The 12,500-nt window shown below is 46.3% G+C and overlaps 1 protein-coding gene across 1 annotated transcript in view; it reads right to left on the minus strand.

Annotated features, from left to right (window-relative positions):
- LOC143868496 (uncharacterized) overlaps positions 1-7,994 on the minus strand; it is a 15,245-nt gene extending 7,251 nt beyond the window's left edge. Inside the window, exon 1 of the mRNA XM_077376184.1 lies at positions 1-7,994. This exon is cut by the window's left edge and continues 7,251 nt beyond it. The gene's annotated coding sequence lies outside the window, so the exon portion shown is untranslated.
- Between the last annotated feature and the right edge of the window lie 4,506 nt (positions 7,995-12,500).

Consider the following 12,500-nt stretch of genomic DNA (forward strand, 5'->3'; position numbering starts at 1 on the left):
TTGTCTTGCTTGCCGTTCCTTCTTGCTCTAGTCTTATCCATAGAGGGTGCGTTCTACTAATACCTTCAGTCGTGTTCCTTTCCTCTACGTATAACCTTCTTAGAAGTGTAATCCTGGACTTTTCTCAAAAAGGCTAAAGATCTTCTCTTCTTTCTTTGAAACATTCAAATGTTATATTAAATCGGTCTCATGCGACCATAGTCTTCGTTCATTAATCGGCGTCATCGAATGACCTAATCTCTCTTTCCGCTATCGTTCTACTAAATCACCCCCATCTTCTTCTTTCCACCAGCTTCGGGGAATTGGTGGAAGTAGCTTTTTTAAATGGTCTTACCACCCATTTCTTTAATACAAACATTTGACTAATTCAAATTTCTCGCTACGGTACCCATTAATAGGGCTGATATAAGTACTACTCCCACCAAAAGTGCTCGCGCTTCTGGGGATCTGCTTTCAACACCTGGAACCCCACCCTCACAAAACTCCTTCGAGCTTGTAGCGTCAAGATCAAAGAATTTATCCTGCCATCCGAACAGCCGCCCCAGTAAGGAGCAATGAGATTGTTATAACTCCGATTAAGAATGCAATACCATTCGTGGATTTGTACTCCGGAAGACCAGCAGGTAAGGTAGAACTATTGTCTACCCTCACTTCCGCCAGCTCTCGAAGGCTCCCTAAACCGAAGTCAGGAGTGCCGGTAGCCGCGTTCAAGGATGCCCTTAGTCCCCCAATATCGATATTAGAGGGAAAATGATTGGGCTTTTGAATCAACTCGGGAATCATTATTTGATCCAGCTCGGGCAGAGAAGACCAATATAGGCTACAACCTAGGCATAAGACAGGCAATACGAAATTCACAATATCTGCTAAAGGCCAAACCTGGATGGAGGAGGACGAGGATCCAAGATTAGCGGAGACCCTAAAATCCCTTCCGGTAAACAAATTATGCGGAGCTCCTTCCTTGATGACGTGCCCTAAGCCCCTTTCGGGAGACAGAAGAAATTGATTCTTTCCCTTACTTTGTGAAGTTGAAATTACATCCAAAATGCTTGGAGTCCCGATCAAAGCCTTTACGACCTTAATCGGCTTAAGACCTATTCCACTTCCATGGGTTAGCGGGTTTATCATTAAATATTCTTCCAGCTCAATCTCTCTCTCGAAGGAACTTTTTAGGCGAGGCACACCCTCTTTGCTTCTCTTCGGATCTAAAGCCGGCACCATATTCAAAGAACTCCGAAAGGTCGGGGCACTCGCTCTCCCAGCAAGTTGGGATCTGTCCCCTTTCCTGTTTTGCGCTGCATTAATACTCGAATAAATCATTTTCGCAATTGGGATCATAGATAGAACTAAAAAGTCATCGATTCGTAAAGCGTACGGGTCGAGCCCCGTACTCTCTTCGTGGAAGCCTTTCAACCTCCCTGTTTTTAAGAATAATTGTGTGCGCTTGTTTAGCGAAAATGCATGGGATAAAGTCTTTTTCGTTTTCCTTTCTCGCCTTCCTCAAAGAAGATTGCAGTCCCTAAGTATTATAAAGGTGAGGTGCTAGGAACTAAGAAAACTTTAAATCCCTAAAAAGGTGACCTCTCAAAAGAGAGCTAAGCTAGCTCTTTGCCTCTCTCTAAAAGACCCTCGCGAGACAGACAGATATTCTCTTTTCAGACTGCCCGGAGAGCGCTCCCTCTACACAAGCAAGTAGCTTACCAGTTGTATCCTTTCTATATTTTAATATAAAGAGCGGTAAAGGTGATTACTACACTTAAGACAGATTACCCAACTAAAGCTGCGACAGCAAGGGCGCTAGCAGCCCTAGTTGAGTACCTTGGCTGTACCTCTGTTCCTTCCGTTACGATATCTCCCCCTGCTAGCACGCTCGAACGCTCGCACGCTAGCACGCACGGGGAAGGGAGATGTTTGTTTCCTACTTCCTTCGCCCTCTCGGTTTAGTCGTTCCGTTCGGTCCTCATCGTGATTAGAGACGTCCTCATTCTCATCCTCTACTTCATCCTCGATCCTGCTTGCAGAAAGCATAATGTCAACCCTCGCTCGAGCTTCTTTCGAGGAAGCGAAAGCTCACTCGACCAAAGGGAGAGGAAGACTGAGCTCAATATACCATCTAACCAGTTCCTTAACTCAACTCATTCTTTTGATTGCCTTTCTTACGCAGCTACTTCGCTTGGCTTGGTTTAACTCAGTTCCCTCAGTCGCCGGGGGCTCACATCTGGTTCCCGGGTTCCGGTCAATGAACTCGAACTCACTAACTCAGAACTCCGGTGAAAAGGACCCACATGCCCACTTCCTTTCCCCCGCCACATTTCTCGGGCGGGACCTCTCTTTGCTTGCGTCTCGAAGCAAAGATACTAAATCCTATCGCTTAGTGTCTTTCCACTTCCGTCGTTCAGGAACAAAGACAACAAACACTTCGACTAGGATATTACTCTTGTACGATGGAGAAGGATTATAGCTTGCCGGATTCGTAAAAGATTAGTTGACGCTTGATTTAAGCAAATACACAAAGACCACAATAGTACCTAAAAAAAGAGCAAGTTCTGTAGCAGAGGGAGAGGAAGAAACCTCAGGAGTAACGACAGAAAGATCAGAAGAAACCGCGGAAGACACAGGAGGAACCACGGAAGAATCCAGAAAAACTGGATCAAAAACACCACCAGATACAGCGGCAGCGGGAACAGAAGGAACAAACAACATACGAACCACATACGGATCATAATAAGACCAAAACAAGAAGCCAAGCAAAAGGCTTGGCAAAAGAGAATGAATCAAACCTATACTAGGAAATGAAACCGTGCTATCCGCACTACGCAAAAAAACAGCACTATGCGGAGAACGAGGAAGGGGAGAAAAAGGAAGATCACGAGAATGATCAACAACAGAATGACCACGAGCAGGAACAGAGAGAAGGCACGAGTATACATTGTCAAAGCCTACACGAGACTTAAACACCTTGAAACCATTGAAACCAGGAACGCTATAAAGGGGAGGGAAATTAATTGTAGCTACGTGGGAAACAAAAGCCAAGACGAGAAGCAGGAGAAAGGCTTGAGGGAGAAAAGCGAGACGGAGATGATGGAAAAATACGATCCATGGGAAGGAAAATAATCAATAAACCTGTAAGGCACGCTTCGAAGAGAGGAGGAAACCTCTAAGCAAAGAGAGTAACAAACCTCAGCAATAGCAACAACGAATAATACGCACTACTTTTCTAAACCGATCTTTCTTATGAAGAGTGGGACTCGCTAAATCGTTTAACTCGCTGGGTCCAAAACTCGTTCATAACCAAGGGTCATTACTTTACTTTTTCTATGTTTTCACTCACATAAGGATTCGTCAAGCTCGTGATGATTTGCATGGAGTAATTCGTAACCCCGCTCGTATGTAAATAAGGATGAAATCTTGTTCTTCAACTCACTTAACTAAGCGAATAAAGTCTCGTACGTAAGTCAGCCCGCCTTAGCTGTATATTATGCCACTCTTTCGGCTTATTGATTAGGGCTCCCCACTATACTATAATCTACTACCACTCCTTCTAAACTTGTTGTATTCCGGTCGATGGATGAACTGGTCTTCGAACCTTGTCTTTAGTTATGGGCCCCCGCCTGCCAGGCCTGCCTCTGTCAGATAGCTAGCCGCACCTTCAACCTCACTTGTAACCTTTACCGTAGCCACAACCGAAAACCGGAGGAGGTATTCTCAATCTCAGGAAAGCATATCTCCTTGCCCCAGAATGGCAAATTGCTCAAGTGGGCTGTCGGGTGAAATTACGTATTGAGCTCCAAGCGCTTCGAACGCGCCCTCTCGAAAGTAAGAGCTGGAAGATCCCTTTTGCTGTAGATCATGGAGGATCGCTTGAAGCACCTCAAGATCCGTGCGCTCCGAATGAACCCATCACTCTAAAAACGGTATTATCTTAGAAAGATTCGTCTATGGCTTTTTCCCTTTCAATGAGTTAGGTGCTCCCTATCTTCCTTCAATCCTATCTAAACAGGGCAGAAGAGGAAGGCTCATAAACTCGCTCCTCGGATCGGGCTCTGTTAACATATTCAGAGAAGATGGGAGACCTCGCCTATCATTGTTATACATCCTATGTATGACTCACTGGAATCCCATTAAACACTTGGGCTAATGCCCTAGAATCGCATCTTTCTCAATCAAGCAAGCACCAATCCATCGGCCTTAAGACGTCCTAATAGAGTGAAGTTCCAGTCAAGGTCGAAGAAGGCAAGGCTTCTAAGTCTAAGAGTGATGAATGCCCCTGCTACGAAAGATCTTCAGGACGACGATCAAAGCCCGAATCCCTAACTCCTTCTAGAACAAGGTGCAGCAGATCTAGGCTATATAGAACCACCACAATCATTGTCCAGATCTTCAGTCCTGGCATGGGGCTGCTCTTGGTAATTCACTCGACTTGGAAGAGAGGCTAGGCCATGAATCCATCTAGCCCCGAATCCTTGAGCCCTTGGGATTGCTCTTCCTACTTCACTTAGTAAGGCAAGGCAGCAGCGGAGACCGAGTCTAAAAAGCTTGGGTCCATTGCTTTATCGAGTTGTGGGACCGGCTTCCACTCTAAAGTTGGCTCTTGAAAAAGGAAAAGGGACCCAATGCACAAAGGGAGATCGGTAGCTAAAGGAAAGAGGAGAGAGAAGCATGTATTCGCTTCTTATACCGAAAGCCTTATTAGACTTAGACCATTCCACTCGGAGTGGCTTCCTACGAGTGATTGATCCGGCTCAAGATCGGTCGCTGAGCTCCCCCTTGAGTTGAGGCTAGTTTGCGAAGAGATAACAAGGGGAGTGCTCACTAAATCAACTAGTGAGGGGGTCACCTTTCAATCCAGAGCTAGGTCGTATAACTCCCTCCAGCTCTTTATGAAAGACGTTGAGAATACCAAGTCTGATAACGCTATGTAGGGCTTACCCAATGGGCAAAGGATCCCTATCTCCTTTCTAACAAGGTATGCTAAGATATGCCGCTTATCCAGTCTAGATAAAGGGGGAGTAGGCCTCAGTGAAGCGACGCTTTGATCTAACAATGGGTCAATTCGCTTAGCATGTGCTCTTTCCTCTGTTCTATATAGGGCTTCTCATGCCTCTTATCCTTCTTAAGCTCGCTAAATCCCTTATTGGACTCTAACTAATTGCAGACTATCGGTCCGCCCTTGAAGAGGATAGGGAGAGCAAGGCGACCGTTTAGAGGCGATCGAAGTGAGGGCTGTCTTCAATCAGCGTCCGTACAACCAACCACAGAAAGGCTCTCCTCCCGATTCGCATAGTGTTCTCTACTATGCTGCTTGTTGAACCGGCTTCAAACCTTTGTCATCCACAAGAGGTGGGAAGAGCTCCATTTTTATAAAGAGAGCAGTCCTGGCTGCCACTCATAGGGGAAAGCTATATCTCACTCCCTCGATTTATACGCTTTCTGTAACAATTCTTCTCACGATCTCTCACCGAATGGAAGAAGCGGCAGGGTGAGTGTTAACGAACGGTTCGCTATCAACCTTGAGGCTGACCCTCGAATGTGATATGCTTCTTCCTCTTCTCATGAGATAGGTCAATCAAGTTGAGTTCTAGCCTCCATCTCTGTCTAAGGCCAATTCGCTCCCATTTATCGTCATATGCCCGCCTTGCTTTGATTTATTCGAGCTTTGATAGCACAAGGTGATCTTGCAAGATGGCAAGCCTACCAAGGGCTTGCTCATACGAACTTCCTTCATGCCACTCTCTCTGTCTTTGAATAGGTGAAAGAGTAGGGGAGCCAGCTTGATGTCCATGGTGCGTAAATGGCTTTGCTTACTCTTCACTTCTTTCTTAGATCAATCTCTAATCTCTGCCTTGAAGTTGTCCATTTTGTGGCAATCAAGTTGATGACGCTTCCCCTTCGTTAGATCCCATGCCATGCCTAACTCCCTTCGGTCGCCTTACTCGACCGCCGTCAAGTCTACCATCCGCCAGTAGTAATTCAAGTTCGATTGGCTCTGACTTGCTTGACCAATGCTTCAATAAGAGAAGGGTCGATGGCGGGAGTTGAGAAAGAGGCTTTTGACAGGCCTTTCTCGAAGCATACAAGCCATGCTTGCCAACTAGAGATAAGGAAGCAGAAGTTAGAGCCTATTTGTATCTTATTCATGACCTCACTTCGATCGGCCTCCGCTCTAACAGTAGTCAGAGAAGGAGAAAAAACAAGGATGCGGTCAAGCTTAACGGAATAGGATCCTAAGTTGAACAAGCCCTTTTGCTGCTCTACTCAAGGAAGGAGGGAACAAGCGCTAAAAGGAGAAGCAGTGGTTAAAGAGCTGAAAATGCGCTGTTTGAGTCGTTCAGTTCGGTCCCCTCACTTCACTGCTCCGGACGCACGCACGCCAGCACGCCAGCAAGCAAGCACTACGCTAGCACGCCAGCAGGGATTAGGCTCCAGTCTTGAATTCATCCATTCAGTAACGCCTCAAAAGAAAGAAGAAACCCTGCTCATCTTGAGCCATAGGCGTGGACGTAGGAATGAATAGGCATGCATGCGGCACTATACTTGAATTATGCCCCGCCCTTACTATCGAGCGAAGCTCCTGCTCGAAGCGGTTTACCTCCTTCCTATATTGGAGAGGTCGACTCCATGCCCTACCAGTGAAAAGACCTGGCATTTCCACCTCTCCCCGCATACGGCTCTTTTCTGTTATCTTCGTCACGACCTAAGCCTCATTCTTTCTCTTATTATCGCCGGCTCGGGGTTTAGTCGCTCGCCTCGTGCCTCGCCTTCCCCTGTTTACGGTAAGGGGAAGGCTCGTCTACTCTCTCGGCTCGCTTGCATCCTAATAACTTACATCAATAGATAGGAATTCATCAATCTTTCTAAGAAAAGAAAAGAATTACGCGTCACGTAATTTATACAGAACCTCCAAGCTCCTCCTTATCATAAAAGGATATCTAGAAAGGATAATCTTTTTGTTAATTGGGGAACACGACCTGGTGCTGTCCTCACCTCTGTCGGTCAGTAGCTGTTATCTTCCATTCTTGGTGATCGGCGGATCGGATTTCTCTGTCTACTCCTCTACTCTTGTTCCAATGGAATGACTATATGTAACAAATACTATGTTCTATCTCAGTTCTTTTGGGCATATTCCGTAGAAACAAGATGACTCGGCCAACTACTAACATTCTATCTCAGTTCTTTTTTGGAGTCATGAGCTCCTTCGGTAGAAGAAGACTCGTCTCCTCCTGCGCGATACGGCTTTTTGGCTTCCTAAAACTAGTCCATGATCTCTCGTCACGAAACTCTTCCAGAGCCTTCGGTGTCTGCACCACTCGTCACAGGTCTATAGAAACTACTCTTCTCGGTCTCTTACCTATGCCTCTTAGCTCTGTCTCTGTTTCCTACTCGAGCTTCAAAACCTACTCGTCTTTCTAGTGGTACTATATTTGCTTTGTTCGTTTCTCGTCCTCTATCGTCCATGGCCATTAATTAAAGGGCTTGCCTTTCGTCTCTCATCCATTGTCACTGGTTGGCTCTGCCCCCCTTTATAGTAAGCATGAATCGCTTTCTGAACTTCCCTTCGTTGAGGAACGAGCTCTCGTCATATTCGATACCAAAGCAGGATAGCACATCAGAGCAGGTAATCATAATCGTCAGTCAGCAAGTCACTTCCTCTCCTCTCCCCCGGTCAAGTAATCGCACTCAAACATTCGGAATCGGAGCTGGAGCAAGCCTCAAAACGCCTGACGTTGACTATTTTTTGGTCAAAGCGCTAGCGAGCTGGGGCGCAGGTGTTCCCCCGGCGCGCCGATAAGGGAAGAGTCAATAAGAAACATATATGTTCGTTAAAGGGAAGGCGAGCTAACCAACTCATCCTAAAAGATCTGCTCGTCCGAGAAAATGAGTTCCTTTATCATCGCTACACCTTGGATTAGTAGTAGTAGTAGTCCACCACAAGAAGGACCCGCTCAGAAAGACAGAACTGAAAGGACACGAGAGAAAGAGCCCCCGATTACAGACACATGAAATAAGAAAAGAGAGGAGAGCATTAAAAAAAAAAAAGCTTCCCACGTTTTTCGACTTAAGCTGTCGCTCCCGTTTGAATTTATAGCGAGTTAAATCCTGGAAATTAGGAATAAGAAGTGCACCCCTAACATAAAGGAGAGCTCTTTCTAGTCTTCGTGTTCAGATATCAAGACAAAAGTCACTAATTAGATCATCCTTTTCCGGAAGTAGAGCTAGTCAATCCACACTTGCCTTTCCGCTGAAGACAGGTTCGGACCAACTTAAGAGTGTTTAAATGCTATCCTAATTGCTGACGCCCTTTCTCTAATTTCTACCCATCCGATGAGAGAATTGAGCAAGAAATACGTCAGGTTGTCGTGTCAAGGTCTTTTAGTTAAGGGTGAGTCTGATCTGGTTGACTCAGAGAGGTCTGTGAGCTCGAGCTGGAGGAGGGCGGTGAAGCTTTCCTCGCGCTTAGACTCTTTCTACTGGTTAGGACCATGGTAGTTCGAATGAGGCTAGTTGAGACTAATTCGTAAAGTAGGTAAAGTAGGCATACGAACCACTTTAAACTTTTCCAGATTCTAAAAAGCATGAAATTTCCCATACCTCAATAATAAGGTAAGCCTACAATAGCTCTTGAGCTAGCTAGATCCGCCCAATCTTGAAAGCCCACGGAGCGGTAAGGTAGCGAAGCTAAGTAAGTAGCTCAGAGGTAAGGTAATCATAAGGAAAACGTTCAGGTACTTGGAGTATATCATCTTCTCTTGCAATATGGTACAGGTGTCCGGGGTCGAAAAGGAAGAAGGTTAGTCAGAGACCGAGTCCGATACTCCATCCGCTTCAGATTCTAGCTCAGAGTCAAGCTCATCATCCAGTTCAGACTCGAGTTCAGAAGACTCGCCCCCACCAGCCACCCATGCTATGCAAATCGGCATGACGATACCTGAAGCCAACCCGCAGCCTGAACAAGAAGAATAAGAAGGTATGCGAATGAGAGGCGGAAAGATCAAAAAGATCATTCGCCCAAAGGTGGCCCCTCAGCCGAAGGAGACTCGCCTTCCAGAACCGAGTAAGAAAACCACTTTGTCGTGGTTAGGGAAGCCTCTTGATTTTGAATTGTTGAAGCAGCTAGCCAACATACCAGCTTTAGTCACGTTGTATGACTTGTTGAGGCTAGCACCACAGGTTAGAAAATCCTTAGCACAAGCCCTATTAAGTAAGGGAGGACGCAGAAAAGTACGCTCCCCATGTACACAAGGTAGAAATAAAGTCCGAACAAATAATAAAAGAGTGCCAACAATGCTCGCAAGTGAAGATGGACCGTATGACGGACATCACATTCACCAATGATGACCTCCTTATTGGAGAAGTCAAGCACAACAGACCGTTATATCTAACTGGATATATTGGCGAGTCTAAACTTCCTCGGGTGATAGTTGATCCCGGCTCAGCCATAAACATCATGCCGCTAAGAGCATTGTCCTTCCTCGGCATCCCTACCTCGAAGCTAAGCCCTATACAAAAATAGCGTGACAGGGATACAATGCCGATGCCCAGAAGGCGGTGGGGAAGATCCGTCTTAAGTGCCAGACGGGTGACTCGAAAGCAGAAGTGACCTGCTATGTCATAGACAATGAGACGTCGTACAACCTGCTCCTTGGTCGGCCCTGGATTCATGCCATTATATTGTACCGTCTACACTGCATCAATGCTTTAAATATGTTGACCATGACAAACAGGTCCATCGGGTGTTTGCAGACAGAAAATCCTTTAAGTGATTAGAAGCTTATTGTATAGACGCCTGCCTCTACAAAGATGATGCTGCTGGCGAGGAAGAACCCGAAGAGCCTAGCTCGGCCACCAAAGAAAAGAAACAGAAGAAAATAAAAGGGAAGAATCAGGCCCTCGGCCAAAGCAAAAGGGAAGTATTCTCTTTCAGTGGAAAGCACACCGAGAAAAGAGAAATACTCCATCCAAGAAGAAACATTGGTGATTCGCATATCAAAGGCAGCGCCAAAGAAATACACTGTCAATATATATATATGGGGGACACCACAAAGAAAAGAACAAGGCACAGAGGAAGAAGATCGCATCGCAATGCACCAGCAGAAAGGCACGAGGCCAGCTGGGTAAGATCGGCTTCAAACGTCAATTACTGCCGCCATGATGCACAAGAAGAACCCGTCAACTCGCACATTGACAGGATCAAGAGATATGCCCCGGAAAACTTCTCTATGCCTCTCGGAATTACACACCGAACTTCCACTATCCGGGGAGCGAATGGTATGGCGTTCACGGTCCTTGCGCGCGACAATAAAATAACGAGAAGCCAATCATTTTCATCCCCAGAATCTCCACGAAAATGCAAGCCATTCAAGGACGAAGAAGAATCGATGTTCCAATGGTACTCCAAATAGGCTCGACGAATCATGCAAACTCAGGGTTATGATTTAAGCAAACCCTTACTAATAGGGGGACTGATCCGGACTGACAACCCGAGCCCTTCGTAGACTGAACTCTCTTTAGGCTCGCGTAGTATACGAAACTCGCCTCCTTCACTGCTTCCACTCCAACTCGAACTCAAAACCTCTTCCTCATCTGACCCTATAGAATGAAGTTCAGCCAAGGGGCAAGCGGAGGAAAAGAAAAGCACTGTTGACTTCCTGAAACAAGAACTCAACTCCCCGATTCACCGAACCGAAAGGAAACTCCCTTGACTTCTTGAAACAGGAACTCGAACTCATTTACCTCAGCCTAAGCCTAAGACTGATATGCATGACATGGTCATGGTCATGGAACTCGTTCTGCTTCATCGACGAAAGTATGCTAGGGGTTGTTGCTTAGTCACGAGAGCTCTGCTGCCCATGCCCGCCAAGCAAGCATTCAACTCTTGACTCCGGAAAACTCTTTCTTTGGAAAGCAAAAATCTTCCTTGAGTCTGATTTTGAGGCTGTGCATAACTCCTGTGTTGCGGCCTCTACCACGGCCACCACGAGCCATGTTTGCATTTGATGAGCCTGACCAGTAGCAGCAACCGGGTCATGTCTGTGCTGTGACCTTATGAACCGTGTCAGAATGAGCCTGCAGTTTTCAGCTTCTTTCTAAAGTGCTTCAGTTCGACGTGATCTATCACAGACGGGTTTTGAATCAGACTCTTCCCCTACTTTCCACGCATCATGAGCAGATTCACCTTTCTCCCTCTGCAACTCCAATACACAGAACAGCAAAATGGTTCGGGGATGACGGTCAACCGTTTGCAAATCACAAACAAGACAACTCGTCGATCTTCGTCTTTATAGAAGTCCCTGTCCTCCTTGTCTGCTAGACACGGGAGCTTACTGTAGCCATTGCTTGCTTCGATTTGCAAGATAGCTGCTTACTGTTACAGAACAGAGGTTGATTTCCTTTTTTAGGACAGGACCGCTTTTTCACTTTCACACGAACAATGTGAAAGATGTATGGTTTCCTTGCAAAGTCTTTCCGCTGCATGTTTGATTTAAAGGTAGAATCCCTGAGACGTAGCATAGCCATTCACGATATTGCGAGGCGAGGCTTCGAAAACAGCCTTTAAGTACGTCTCCGGACTTGAATACGTTGGCTACTCCTACTCATCAAGTACACTGCTATGCAAACTTTGCATATCTACCCGGGTTTGATTCGAAACACCAATAGTCGAGAGTGTTCCAACCGACCCCCTTACGTAATAGCGCTCGATTCAGTGAAAAAGTGGTTTCCATAATCACGTCGATGGAACTAGTCGAGCGGATACAGAAAGCAGAGAAAGAAGTAGGGCCGGAACTCACCTCCCGGACCAATTCACCTTATTCCCTGGTCCACTCGCCTTGACCCCCCCATCATAGTAAGGCGTGGGAAGATGGTGGTCTGTTGCTGGTGTTAGTTAAAAAAAAAAATAAAAATGAAATGTTGTATGCGACATCGCTGCCTCTGCCTGACAGCGGGAGAAACAAGATCTTGGGGGGGGCCCACCTCCCTTTCCCCCCTCCCGTGGCCGAAAGCCTTTTTCCGTGCTTCTGCTTCTCGACCACGGCCTCTCTTCTCGATTGAAGCACCAAAAAAGAAAAAAGCTTCTCTTTCAAAAAAAGCCCCTTTTGCAGGGGTACCTAGAACAGACCCATTACTAGATTCATTTCTCATCGGCGGGCGGTAGAACCAATTCGAAAAAAAAGGTGGCCCTCGGCTATAATAAAAAAGTATTCCTGAAGCCATTGTTCCCTGCGCTAACGGATTAGCCCCCACCGCCCATTAGTGTAAGCACAGCCTGCACTATTTCGAGGAAAAACGGGCTGTTTATGTTGGCCTCGACCAAGCTCTGATAAGAATCGGCTAAGAAACTTAACCTATCAGGGGCCCCCGCCTCGTTAAGCAAGTTCCGAACGATCGTCGGAAAGTGGGCGCTTCTCGTTGGTGGGGTCAGCCCATATTGCAGAAAAAGATCGGGAAGAATCTGCGCGATTCTCTCGATAATTGCATTTTCTAGAGTTTCGCGCACTCTCTCC

The sequence above is a fragment of the Tasmannia lanceolata genome, unplaced genomic scaffold (genome assembly GCF_043159265.1).
Source record: "Tasmannia lanceolata isolate RefF3 unplaced genomic scaffold, GAP_Taslan_0.1 ptg000490l, whole genome shotgun sequence".
Lineage (NCBI taxonomy): Eukaryota > Viridiplantae > Streptophyta > Magnoliopsida > Canellales > Winteraceae > Tasmannia > Tasmannia lanceolata.